Here is a 14,934-nt window from a genome sequence, read left to right as displayed (position 1 = left end):
TGGCTGCGTTCATAACTGTGCTGAAAAAGCAGTCAGACGCTGTCAAAACACATGTCAATGCAACTGAAAACGCAGTAAATGCTGCGTAAAAAATGCAGCGTTTTTCCAAGTGCCTATGTGAGAGTGATCACTGTGTGAGACCTCTTTCCCACGGGCATCACGATTTTTGGCCGCCCGCATCACAGCTAAAAATCGCATGAATGGGAGAAAGCCTTGACAAAGTCACGGCTAAATCTCCTGTTTTCTCACCCAGTCACACGGCGAGGCTGGGGGTTATATACACCACAGCTGGGAATTTCATTGGCCGGGTGCAGAGACCTTAGCACTGCTAAGGTCTCTCTCCCTCCCCTTACTGGTTGATGGCAGCAATAGAAGCTCCCATAGAAGCCTATGGGAGCTGCCGGCAAGGGGAGGGACTTTAGCAGTGCTTGCCATGCTAAATCCGCCCCCCCCCTCCCTTCCCAGCCTATGGGAGCTACCGGTAAGGGGAGGAACTTTAGCAACATGAGCCACTGCTAAACTCCCTCCCCCTTCCCTTTTGCTAATGGTTCTCATAGGCTCCCATAGGAGTCTATGGGAACGGCCATCGTATTTTGGCAAAAGATAGGGCAAGTCCTATCGTTTCAAGTCACGTGTAAAAGCGGGCGGATGGAATATACACCGGAAAATCACCCATCTGAACAAATGCATTGAAATCTAGATGGTTATTATTAATTGCCCTTATTAATAGCCACTTGTGTGAAAGAGGCCTGAGCCTGAGAAGGGCATTGCAAGCAGCAGCAGGATGGGAGAATGTATAGAGACAAGTCATGAACAAGTCTTCATAGTGGTTTGAACCCTGATAGAAAGCAAAAGGAAAAACTGGCTGTAATCAGAGGCGGCATCACCTGTTTTAGTAGATTTGCTATGGGGAAAGGGGGCCAGCCACATTCTTTACACAGGGGCCCTCTGCACTCTGTGTCCACCCCTGTCTTAACACATTAACTAACAATAAGCTAATGATGAGAGGATCCGATTACAGAGCTATTTTCCTTAAGGCAATGGAAGTTAATATACGGATGTGTTTTAAAAGATTTCCATCTTTACATTCTTATATGTAACAAAAAACAAAGTCAATACATTTTTGGTTGCAACAAATACAGTAACCGAAGCATCTGCGTCAGTACTCATACAAGAATAATATCTGAAAAAAGAGCATTTTTAATGGGATACTAAATGTGTGGGCGCTGAAGTACATGTTTGTCGTCATAATGTTATATGATGGAAATATGGTTCCTTAATAGGATATTTGCCCATTGCTGGAACCACAACAAATTGTATTTCTCCATCTCTACCATAACACACTGATATGTAGGCCCCTTAAGAAGTATACTGGTCTTACTTACTTAAAAAAAAATCCAGTGTCCCTTCTATCATAAAAATTAAGATCTGACTTGCAAGTTAGAGTTATGCTTGAATAGTCCACCAAGACCCTACTTGTAGTAGAGGTAACAGACTTCATATGCATCTATTCCTCTTCTCCCTTGTTCCACCCCAGGATGTCAATCCGAATTCCTCAGCTGTTAATTGTTACACTCGTGTTTAAGCTTAAGGACCCTGTTAATAGACTTCCAGGACCTATAATCTTAACATATGTTCAACCAAGCTCCACTCCAATCAACCGCTATGATGTCATATCGACTACATTTCCATAATAAATCTATATATTTTTTTTACTAGTAAAGGTTATAACCTGGAAGGGTGTATCCCGTATGTTCTCATCACACACACTGCCTTACTGACAAGAAGCAGACGGCAATCGAATCCTCTAAGGAGTCGTTTACAGAATTGAAGAAAGTACATCTGTTCCAATGCTCTTACATTGACTTATATACACAAAACACAGTGCCCCATTAACTTTAAGATCCCAACTTAGCGCTTGTTCCACTAAAAGACAAAGCACATTGAAAAATTAATCTGACAACATGGAAAAATGTTGTCACAAAGTTCACGGTATGTGAAGAAAATCAACAGTAAAGCATTGAGTGATAGTATGAAACTGAAGATACTGTATAATAGACAATGAGGATAGTTGGCTTCACTACCCATTTACCCCAAGGGCACTGGAAAGCTGAGACACTACTATGAAATGGAACATCTACTGCCGCTTCCAAAAATGGGTTTAAAGAGAAGCTAAGTCTGGCACAGAGTTCTACATTTTCTTTTATTTCATGGTTGTAAAAGGTGTGATTTCTCAATGCCCAAACGCCTTCATATTTAATAACATGAAATAAACTGAAACCCGATGGCAAAAAATATGTACGATTCTGCTGATGCAAGCATTCTATGACTGGTTGCTATGGACTGTTTGTGTAATTGGAACCGTGGGATAACTGTGCATTTTGTCGTGCACAGATGCAATAATTGACAGCAAGACTGTCTGCGCCAAATATCAAGGAACGGCATAAGGCCACATCACTCTAATTATATTTTCACTATAGGAAATGAGGAGAAGCAGAAAAAGCAGTAGACGAGGTTTCACATATTCTTCCACCCACATGTTTTTTAATGAAACCACAACAGCTGTACAAATGAAAGGATATGTTCATCCAGTCTACCTCAAGGGTAACATAGATGCTCCAGTTTCTTACATTATATGCATCCGCAGGCTTAGTTCTTTCCTACATTACGTCTAACACGTGATCACTGACACTTCAAAAATGTTTTAAATGAGGATGGGGCACGTTCCTGCACGATTCTGTGAACTGTACTTATACAACGTGTTATAACAACATTTTCATAGTAACATAGTATGTTAGACTGAAAAAGACATGTCCATCCAGTTTAGCCTATTACCCCCAATGATGATCCAGAGGAAAGCAAAAAAAAACAATGAGGTAGAAGCCAATTGTACTCATCTTAGGGAAATAAATTCCCTCCGGACTACAATCTGGCAATCGGAGTAATGCCTAGATCAACAGCCTTTCTGAAGTCGTAAGTGATTATGAGATATAATGTTGTATCGATAAAGAAAGGGGTCCAGGCCCCTCTTGAACTCCTATCAAATTCACCATTATCGCATCCGCAGGCAGTGAGTTCCATAGTATCACTGCTCTGACAGTAAAGAACCCTCTTCTATGTTGGTGTAGAAACCTTCTTTCCTTTAGGTGTAGAGGGCGCCCCTTTGTCCCGGTCTCAGACCTGGGTATAAATAGATAATGGGAGAGATCTCTGTATTGTCTCCTGATATATTTATACATAGTTATTAGGTCGCCCCTCAGCCGTCTTTTTTCTAACCGATCAAATTATGTGGCTATTTGAAGATGATGATGCCTCAAAAACACCACCACTGCTAATCTGGAAAAATGTGCTCCATGGAATTTCACAAGCAGTGATATGACTTTGTAATCTGCATGTCATGTCTGTCTCCTGAGATCTGTGGTTTTGCAGGTTCTCTGGAGGTTTCCTGCTCAGGTGTGGAGATTGTGCTGGCTGTGTGTGTGTGTCTCCAGTCAGCCAATCACTTTTCCCAGGTGTGGGTGCGGTCAGCTTTCTCTGTTCTTATTCTCTGTGTGTGGAGTGAGCAGGTTCTATGTGCAGTGGCTGCAAGAAAGGTTTGTGTTTGTTTGGTTATGGCGCTGGACTCCTGGTTAGTGTAGGGACTAGCGGTATATTCAGGAGCCGTGACGTGGCCCAGTAGCTTCCACACTTTTATCAAAATGTCAACTAATTCCTGGCATTTATAGCATTTACATCTGCAACTAATGGTTGCATATTGGCCGCTATATAGTGTGATTATGGCTCTGTGTGTCTTCTTATTCTTTCTAGTTGTCCCTATCGGTGGTGGCATGTGAATGTGTCCTAGCCTGCATGTGTGGACCAGCAGCGACCCAGTGGACCAGCAGGGGCCCAGATCTGAAGACCACTGGGCAACCCTTTATTGGGGCGATGTTCCAGCTCAGGTAGGCCTGTGTCACTTACCCTAGTAGAATATAGGGAGAGGTGCTACTCTGTACTAGTTTCACCTGGTGTTCCCTATCATCTCTAGGTCTTGTTCGTGTGAGCCCAGTGCTCACTTGCGCACACCAACGTAACACTGCAGTTCCGGGACTTAGCTCTGCCCCCGTCCAGCCTCCTCCCATTGCAAATAGTGCCGAGGGGCGGAGAGGGGGTGGGAGCTCAGTGCAGTGCTCCCGGCTCTTCCAGCCTCCTCCCCCTGCAGAGAGGGACGCCGTATATCGGCCGGCGTGAATATCCGGCCGATATATGGTCATCTTAATAAGCCCTTGGGGTGATTTCACATGGGCGAGAAAATTGCATGATTTTCCCACGATTTTTGCCTGATAAAAGAGTCAGGGAAAACGCAGAATTATGAAACCAATGCTTTTCAATGCTTTCCTTCTTATCTGCGATGTTTTCACTAATGCAATGTTGAGAGAACAAAAAATTGCGGCATGCTCTATCTTTCAGCGATGTGCGTTTTTTTTTATCTTCCATGATTCCCTATGGAGCATTGACTTTTGCGTTAAAAAAACCCGCAATTTTCTCACGCGATCTTAATGCGGGTGGCAGTGATGCAATTCGAGATTATTCTTTAAAAAAGCATCGCTGACACTCAAAATCGCAGGAACCAAGATGCGATTTTCCACGATTTTCTCGGGGCAAAATCGTGATTGCCTGTGTGAAACTAGCCCAAGGCCTCCATGAACTAAGGGTTATGATGCTTTTAGGGGTCGTGACAGGTGGTGACTCACCCGCTCCCGCAATCCAACGCTGTTCAAAAATATGTCACTTTTTAGAGTCCCATGCGCGCACTCTCCCATAGATTCCTGTGTACTGACCTCCTGTCACTGCAGTTCTCACTTCTCCCCCTGCAGTGATGCCACCGTGAATGGAGTGCTGGCCAAGCATATGCGGTCAGCACTCAATTTATTTTAATTGGGCTCACAGAAATAACCGAGCAGCACTCACTTGGGTATCTCTGCAGTCCCTTTGAAGGTAAGTGGCGTACCACTGCACCCCCAGCAGTGAGGAGAACGCGGTACACGGGAACTCCATTCTCAATATCGGCGGTGGTTTCAGTCTTTAAAGTGGTTGTACAACAATTACAAGTTATCTCCTATCCACAGGATAGAGAATAACCTGGTGGTCGGTGGTGGTCTTACCACTAAGACCCCCACAGATAGTGAGAACAGGGGTCCTATGTCCACTACTTTTCATCACTACGGAGATGCTTCTTCCCTGGCAGTGACAGCACAGTTAATGGAGTCCTGTCCAAGAAGGCTCAGTCAGCGCTCCATTTATTTCAACGGAGCTGACCGAAATACCTGAGTGCTTGCCCCTCGGCTGTCTTCACAGTCCCATTGAAAGTGAAAGGAGCGACAATGCGCTTGCGCAACTGTTACTCCATTCCGTTTCCAGCTCACTACAGGTGGTGTAATAAACCCACAGTGAGAAAAACGAGGGATACAGGAACCTCGTTCTTAGGATCAGTGGGGGTCTCAGCGACAAGACCACACCAATCAGCAAGTTTTCCCCTAACCTTAGAATAGGGGATAACTTTTGATTCTGGTACAACCCCTTTAAATCCGCCTGAGTGAAGGCCTGGCATAAAAATGCTGATATTGTTGATCGATGCTCATCATTGGCACTTTATATTTTAAAGGATACATACTGATAGGCTATTTGGCTTCTGATGGAATTGTTCCTAATGTAAGAGTGAGGAACCGGGACTGATGTGAGTAATTGAGTGATGTTGAGCATGTCCAGCACTACAGAATATGTTGGAGAAACAGAAAATATATTATCCAAGAGAATCCTATGAATTATACAGAGCAAATTGAAGTTTATTGAATTGTATAAACCAGTACAGTATAGTATGTCCACTATACTAATTAATGCTGCAATCCACTCCATCCTTAGGGTGACTACCCACTAGCGTTTTTTTTCAGCTGCGAATTCGCTGCGTTTTTTTTCCAGAGGTCAATGGGACTTTCTACTGTTAAATTCGCAACGCAGCAAAAACGGCAACTTGCATTTTTGCTACATTGCAAATTTAACATTAGAAAGTCCCATTGACACCTGGAAAAAAAAACGCAGCAAATTCGCAACAGAAAAAAAAACCGCTAGTGGGTAGTCACCCTTACAGAAATACGGACATATCTTGGTGTGTCTTTATATAATAATGTGAAAGGTGAAAATCACATATTCTTTTCCTAACAAATGCAGAATAAATAAGGTGGGATAATGGTAACGGCATGTTGACCTATGCACACCAAGAGGAAAAGAAGGCAGATAAAGCTGGCCAATGTATAACCAGCACAACACAGTTATTTCCCAAGGAATTTTAAGTGGAGAGACTGACACACGAAGGTCAGACCAGCACCCCCTGCCATATAATTACAATCATTCCAGATGAGGATGCTAGGAGGAGATGGAATTCAGTCATGTGTATTCCATTATAACTTGCATAATGTGAACAAACACAGCAATATCTCTGTTATTATCTATTGCCATAGAGCACATTTTACGATATATTGTTATTAATTAAAAACACACTTAACTCTTCCACGTCTGCAGGGCTGTGCAAAGTCTGTCGATCTGCACAGCCTTCCAACGATCAAGCATCATTTACAGTATATCCTCGTATGGGTTAGAGGAACCTTTTTTGACCCTTCACCCCCTACAGTTAGGCTGCCTGTCCACGGGCGTTGCGGTAGATCCACCGCGGGATACCACCGCCCAGGAGCAGGAGCCGGCAGTTTGGATCTCCGCGGAGAATCGCAGTAAATTTGCAGCATGCTGCGAATTGCCGTCCGCAAGCGGAGAATCGTAATGATTCTCCATTCATGAACAGGGGGGAAGCACTCTCCATAGCAATGCTATGGATAGCTTTCACTGCCTTCCCCGCAGCCGGATTATGGCCGCGGGGAATGCAATAAAAACCCGCCAATGGACAGGAAGCCTTATGCTCCTATGTATGTAGCAAAAATGTCATATTATATATACAGGTGCAATCAGAATTATTCAACCCCCATTTTCAAATTTTGTGCAGGAATAAACACCAAACAGCCACCCCCTTAATATAAGGAGGGTTTGTTAGTGGCTGTTTCATTAGTGTCCTCCACATGTGTTAATTCGTCCTCTATTTAGCAGTCTCAGTGTCTGCATGTTGGGGGTTAGGTGGTGTATGTGCCTGCCCTCTTGTATTAGTATATGCGTAAGGCCTCTTTCACATGGCCATAGGGGTTTTTACGTGCGCCCGTTCAGATGGCATGGCCCCACTGCATATACGCCAAGGCTGCGAGGCCATTGCCTCCCTTTCCCCTCGCCCGCTCACCTCCTCACTCCTTCCCTCTGGGTTAAAAACAAAGATGTACAATTTAAATAGTTAAACACAACTAATATAACAAGTGGTTTCTTCAAATTCAACACAAAACACCACTTTTAATGACTACTATAGTCTCAGAATTAATCAACCTCTTCATGACCAGCACCTTTTTCTGTTGTGACCTGCTGCAAACGTGATACATAGCCAGACAGCAGCTTCTGAGAGCGTTCCTCAGGAATTTTAGCCCATTCCTAATGGACAATGGCCTTCATTAATATTCTGGGTTTGTGTGCTACAATTACATTCTTCAAATCCCACCAAAGATTTTCTATAAGATTCAAGTCAAGCAACACTCACTCCAGAATCCTCCAAGACGTCTTCTGAAACCAAGCCATTATAAACTTTCATGTATGCTTAGGATCATTGTCCTGTTGTAAGGTCTATTGGCAAACAAGCTTAGGTTTCCTGATAGAAGGCAGGTTTCCAATGCCAGAAGAAGCAAAGCAGCCCCACAGCATCTCCGAGCCACCGCCTTGCTTTACTGTAGGTAGGGTGCTTCTTCCTCCAAACATACCGCAGATCCATAGGCCCAAAAAGTCCAATTTTTGTTTTCTCACTCCGTAGAACATAATCCCAACACTTTTGTGGCTTATTTATATGGTTTGAGCATATTGGAGCTGACATTTCTTGTGCTTTTAGATCAGTAAAGGTGAACGCAGGGGCGTAACTATAGTGGGTGCAGGGGATGTAGTCGCACCCAGGCCCAGGAGCTTTAGGGGGCCCGTAGGGCCTCTATTCTCCATATAGGGAGCCCAATACTATTAATAAAACATTATAATTAGGGGCCCAGCTACACATTTTGCATTGGGGCCCAGGAGCTTTAAATTACGCCTCTGGGTGAACGTCTTGGAGTTCAGGTATGAAGAGCTTCAGCACTTAGTATGTACCTTACTGTACAAGCAGAAACCTCAGTGCTGCTGCCACCAAATCTTGCTGCAGGTATTTTGCCGTCACTTAGGGTTTTTTGACCATCTGGCTTTCTGGCAGCAGCCGGTGATAGCTTTCTCTTTTTGCCACGTCCAAGTACTGTAGCTGGTTTTCCTCTAACTTTGCCCCTCTGAACTATGTTTCCAACTGTATCTCTAGGAATATTTGGTATCTTTGCTATCTTCTTGTATCCTTTTCCTTGTGCAAGAAAGTGATCGCTTCTTTCAACTTTTTGGACCACTCTCTCAACATAGAGTGGCTCTACATGTGACGACTGTCGAGCGCATAAACGCCATAAATCATTAATTTCAGTGATTTGTCCCATGTAAAGCCAGCCTTTGCTATATTTCTAACATACAATCAAATGTTACAGTCAACAAAGCCCTAAGGCCTTATTCACATGACTGTATATACACAGCTATTTAGCTGTGTCAAAAAAAGCGTCCAAAAATCGTGACCATCTGAAGTATTCAAATCCAATGTATTCAGACAGATGAACGATTTTGGGACACGTAACAAATCGCGCTGGGAAAGATAGCACATTGGCAACCTTTTTGGTCATCAGTTTTATATGTCACGTTAAAAGATAGGTCTTGCTCTATCTTTTTCCAAGATACGCAGGAAGCTCCGTTAGACTTCTATGAAAACTGAAAAAAAAGGGAGGGGGAGGGAGTTTTCCTACGTGAAACATTGGGAAAAGAAGACAGCTGGCTCTATTTAAGAATTAGTAGTCATTACGAGGATTTCTGCTGATCAATGGATTTCCGTGCTGCAGTGTATTTTTTGCCGATACGCAGAAGCTGCCTTTTTGAATGGCAGAAAATATGCGGCTAAAGATCGGGACTCAATCACGGCTATTCTTCATTCATGCAATTTTACAGCGCATATGGGCGAACACAAAAACGCATATGGTTGTGTGAAAGAGGCCTAATACACATTAAATACCGTCCAAGTGTTTGATGTGTTTAATCTCAATCACACCTGATGTAACTAATGAAGACCCTGATTAGTTGCATCAGTTGTGCTTTAGACAACATCTAATTTGCAAATATGTGTTTTTATGAGGGATTCTATTTAGGGGGTTGATTAATTCTGAGATTATGGTTGTCATTAAAAGTGGCATTGGTATTAAATTTCGTGAAACCACTTGCTTTGCTATTTAAGATGTTCTTATCTGATTGTTCTGTTTTTGCAAACAGCTGAAATGTTGTACATTTGGCAATTAAACCTAATTTGCATTGGGGGTCGAGCAATTTTGATTGCAACTGTAAACATTTGCACATTGAATGGGCTGTCAATTCGTGGGTTACCAAAAGTTCACAGTGAAGGGTCCTGTTGTTGGGATCTCCTGAGATCTGAACATTTTGGCAATGGGATACCAAAAAAGAAAATTCTCCTTTTAACGACAGGGAAAGAAAGTATTGCAGGCCAAACTTTGACATTAATAGGCATCTGCTGTCTTGAATGGAAGAATGCAATCTTATGTATGCTAGATCCCTCTGTTATTTCAGTGTGAGAAAAGGGGTTAACCAAGACAAGCAGCCCCTTTAATTGCTAAATGTAGTAAAAACTTTCAATCTTTAACAGTCGAAATGACAGAATTTGGAGAAAACCTTTGGTATGCAATGCAGATGTTCAGCCTTCATCTATGAACTCATCTATATCCAGAGGGCAAGCCTTTTGAACAGTCTCTCACTACCACTCCCATATAATACAAGCCAGGCATGCTGGGTCCCCATTCATGGAGTTATTTCCTATTGTAACACTTATTAAAAGTGAAATTAAATGGGTTAATAAAGCTAAAATGACAGAACAATACACAGGCTTTAGTTTCCTGACTACAAAGTGCTAATATCTGGTCCCAAGTGTAGATCTTGGAGGCTATAGCTTCTGATGGGATTGCTTACATCTACTTGACTTCTCTATGAGATTGTTTGGAAGAGCCCCAAAATAAAATGAACTCCTCAAACTAGCAGTGAGGAAGACAAACTTGCCACACAGCAATGGTATAGGTAATCTTTTGCTTCTTGATGCGCTGATCTGATGACAGAAATCAGTGCAGGAGGGGAAAATTCAGAAAACTACACAATGCAGCATGGAGTGAGAGCGTAAAAAATTCTAGTTTTCAACAAGAAAAATGGTCGCTTTTGCATTTCAGACAAAAACCACATCTTTATTTTAGGACTAAGGTTGTTTGTGTCTTATGTCTGAAACGTGTAAGCAATAATTTTTTCGATTCTATCTTCTAATGTTGTACAATAAAGTTTGGAATTCTGAGTAACTCCCTAAACTCCACGCTGCATTGTTTGATGTTCTGGAGCTTATTCACGTGGTTGAAGAGGGCTCCGTGCATTCCTGACCGCGAGTCTCCTTGGTTCCTGGGGCTGCTATTATCTTTCTTTGCATATTTCAGGAAGAGAACATTACCTGCATGTAGCCACTCATTAGCTGTTTATATATCACTAGACATTGGCTGGGACTCTTATTACAGAATACACTGCAAGGGGTTCTGGCTGTCATAATGAGGGTGCAATGGTTGTATCATCATAGTATTTAAAGAGATATAAAAAAAAGCTTCAGCATGCATCTGTTTTATCCCTGAACTCATTTGCTAGAGGTATACTATACACACATATCCATAGAGGCTGCATCTTAAAAGTCATACATGCAAGTGCCTCCTCGCTGCTGAACTTAGTTTTTTTTTTTCAGCCATACTATATAAATATACAGGGTGTAGTCAAAAAGACTGATCCAGCGCTATATCCCAGTACTGGTGTCCTATACTGAAATAGCAATATCCTTCTGCTTTGGTAGGGGGAGATCATCCAAGATGTCATCCACCATTGTCTGTGGGATATTCAGGTACCGATCCACATTGGGAGTCCCTGGAATGAGCACAGGTCCAACAATGACTCCATGCATATATCATAGCAGAAGGAAGCCACTTCCAGTACACTTCCCTTACTTCAGTCAAAGCACTGGTCCCACATACTAGTTTTCAACTTTCGAATTGGGTTTTACCCTTACAGACACCACAACACAATAATGAAATCCATCTTCCGGGCCACCTAGGGGCTCATGTGCCATACATACCATCATGCAGAGGCGTAACTTGAAGCTCCTGGGCCCCGATGCAAAACCTGTAACAGGGCCCCCAACTATAATGCTTTATTCATAGTACTGGGCTCCCTTTATGGAGAAGAAAGGCCTCGTGGGCCACCTTAGGCTCCTGGGCCCGGGTGCAACTGCATCCCCTGCATCATCTATAGTTATGCCCCTGCCATCATGTAGCACATCCATGCCTTCCTATTCAAGTACACTATTATGTTACTACAGGACACCAGTAGGAGATATAACGCTGAATCAGTCTTTTTGACCACACCCTGTATAATCTCTTTCTTCCTGCAGCTTCAGTCCCTGATATCAGCAATCAGGGATCAAATTTTATTACCATATATTTTAGGAAATTGGGTGACAAATAGTGATCCACCCTTTAGTTATGGTGGAATGTTACAAAAGTTGATTTAATGAGTTGCCATAGTTGGAATCCTAGTTGGTGAAGAGCAAACTGAAAGAACATTAATAACCTGTAAAAAATGTCAAGAGTGCATTATGCATTGATTCCAGAAGTAGAGATTGTTAAATATATTGCATAAGTGGCTCTGGTTATTTCAGATATTACAACCATGCCACAAGAATCCCCTGAGATGCATCGACCATAGTCTGACAGACCTGCAATTTAAATAAGATTACAGGCCTGCCAATGAAAGTAAATACATGGAAGGGCCCATCCACACTGGCACTTTCACATACATTTCACTTATGCAAGAAACAAATGTGACAAAAATGGGTAAAAGCATACGTTCAGATTTCTTAAATCACATATGTAGTATACATTTTGATTTTTCTATATGAAAAATGTATACATTTTTAATGTAAACTCTTTTTTTCCTTTTTGTATTCACAAAGAACGCAACCCATTGATGTCAATGGGCTCGTTCACCCACCCCCTTTCCCGCATGCTCGTATAAAAATGCAGTATGCTCAACTTTTGTGCGCATTTGTACACCAAAGGTCTCCATCGAAGTCTATGGTAGTGAGCTGTGGAAGTGTGGGGGGGGGGGGGGGGGGGAATCCATGCACAATATGCAAGGAGATATGCAATACGAACCCCATCGAAAATGTGAAACCACCCTTAGGGCGACTTCAGACAGCTGTATTTGTGCTTGGTTTTGCGCATGCAAGAAATGCATGTGAGAAACTCAGAAAATAGAACCCATTGATTTTTTTAATGGGTTCGTTCCCAATTCCTTATTTTGCCTGCTTATTTCTGGCACGTGCAAAATTATAAGACCTGCTTCATTTTCTTGCGTATTTGCGCATCGAGGGCCAAATAGAAGTCTATGGGAGGTGTGCAAATGCGTGCACAAAATGCAAGAACATGAGCAATACCCTGTGCAATTCCTTGAAAAGGAGAACACATCTGGCCCTTATTAGGCTACATAGCGTTTTAGCATGCCCTGTGAGCACAAAAAAAGTAAAATACAATGCGCCAATAAGCGCGCAAATCAATCTAGTTCACTGTGCAAATATGTTGCGATGAGGCAAGCATACCTGCGCGTATGCTCGTTCAAAAGCACAATTAATCGCAAACAAGGAGGATCACACTACTAGAAATTGCCTGTGCACACATACATAAGAATTCCTTAGCTTCCAGCGTCACACCAGTAGAGGGGGACACATTCTCACAGTCCTCCCATCTCTTGGGCAACCAAAATGACATCTGTTTGAAATAGTAGGTGAAATTTACTCAGGAAACAATTCACAATGAGTAAAAAGAGGGAAATCAGATCTAAAAGTAGCAGAAAGATACTGCAGCCTGCAATACGCAAGACATCAAACATAGTATCCGAAATTCCTCAAATGCTTGTCTTCTCTGTACAAAGTATTATAGAGAACAAGATCTCTTTTGTTCATAGAAATATTAAAAGATACTTTCCTAACTTTGGGGCCATCCACACTAAAAAAAAGTTTGGAAACGTAGCATTTCACAGATCCATAAGCTATAAGGGGTTAAACATAGTCAAACTATGCATACGTTTGACTACGTTTGGCTTGCATACGTTTCTGTGCAACTTTTTGTGGGATTGTAGCCTGCTTTTGTGCCCACCAAAAAAAAACGTTCATAAATGTAGACTTTTTCTTAACTTTGCAGTCAATGAAAAACGTATGGCAACATATGGCTTTACGTTTCCGTACGCTTAGCATATACATTTTTGGTGATCACGGAAAAACTGTTAAACTCTAAAACCTTATTAAAAAAAACAGAGTTTACATATAAAAGAAAACTGTGAGAAAAGTAAACAGCACAAGGGATTTTAAAAACATCAACTTATGCTTAAAAAGCCTGCACTTTATATGTATTGTTTATGCACGCGTCTTGCATATGTGAAACGTGCGTGAAAGTGCCAGTGTGGACGGCCCCTGTAAAACAAACAGATTACTAGTAATTTAGCCTTTTTTCAGTGATGTGTGAGCATTATCTGCTCTGCTGTTATAAAGGCAACATAGTAACAATAGAAGCAACTAAAAGTGAACATAATAAAAACACAACAATGTAAATATGATGTTATAAATAATAACAAATAACTAATAGTATCAAAATAGAAGAATCAGCTGTAACATGAGCTCAGCAACATACTGCAGAGGGGCTTTGCAAATCTACTTATGCATAAGAGGGTCTTTGCAAATCTATATATGCATATTAACTGTGATTCTGCTATTGTCACCATGATTGCTTGGAATGCAGCAATCTACTGAAGAGCCGCAAGTATCCAGAAGAATATGCAGCCATTGACTAGAAAAGAATGAATGCATAGGAGGCTGCTACAGAGGATGAAGATCTGAGCAGCCATATACTCACAGTTCTGGGTAAATCAGGGGTATGTGTTGGGCACCCTCCTCTGTGACTGGCTCTACAGGTCTGTAGTAAAATGTTTGGGTTCTAGTCTTAATGAGGGGAAGCACAGGACGTCAGCACAAGCCAAGCCCCAAGTCAGCTCTGAGATACAGCCCCTTCACAGAAAGCATACCTCCTTCCAGAGCTGCTGTGAATGGATAGGTGGAGATTGGGTGTGTGCCAGTGACCACAGCCATCCACTGTGCCATCACCCTCTGTAATGTAACCCTACACTGCACTGATTCCCTCCAGCACAGGGTTAATGTGCCTTATACCTGGGAAGGTTTTCATTATTAGATGTGGTGTGCTGGGCATGGTACATGGGTACCTGCTGGCTGTATTGGCATTATAGGTGGATAACTTGTTACTTTTAGGCAGCTGCAGGTAAATCAACAGTTATTACTGGCAGGGTTTGGTATTTGCAGCTTGTTTTCCCTTTGTTAGTAAGTTTATCACTGTGAGGAATGTAATGTGATACTTTCTGGTTGGGAATGCTTTTACAGACAGGTCTTCAGTCATGCTTGTAGAAACATAAGGGCAGGACCGAAGAGTATCATTCAGTCCAGTGATGCAATACATGGAGTCTGATAGTTAATTCACACTGTATGAAAATAGCCTCTATGGCACCCTGAAAAGACAGACCTATATTCATATGTATTAAGTTACATAAGCATGTCCA

At 42.2% G+C, this 14,934-nt stretch overlaps 1 protein-coding gene across 1 annotated transcript in view; it reads right to left on the bottom strand.

Moving 5' to 3' along the window:
• The window catches only part of HAPLN3 (hyaluronan and proteoglycan link protein 3), a 52,947-nt gene extending 38,582 nt beyond the window's left edge, over positions 1 to 14,365 (bottom strand). Inside the window, exon 1 of the mRNA XM_066592809.1 lies at positions 14,220 to 14,365. The gene's annotated coding sequence lies outside the window, so the exon portion shown is untranslated. The remainder of the gene's footprint in view (positions 1 to 14,219) is intronic.
• Positions 14,366 to 14,934: the final 569 nt, after the last annotated feature.

The sequence above is a fragment of the Eleutherodactylus coqui genome, chromosome 2 (assembly GCF_035609145.1).
Source record: "Eleutherodactylus coqui strain aEleCoq1 chromosome 2, aEleCoq1.hap1, whole genome shotgun sequence".
Classification (NCBI taxonomy): domain Eukaryota; kingdom Metazoa; phylum Chordata; class Amphibia; order Anura; family Eleutherodactylidae; genus Eleutherodactylus; species Eleutherodactylus coqui.
The sequence above is the reverse complement of the archived record's forward strand: the minus strand, read 5'-3'. Positions and strand labels throughout refer to the sequence as shown.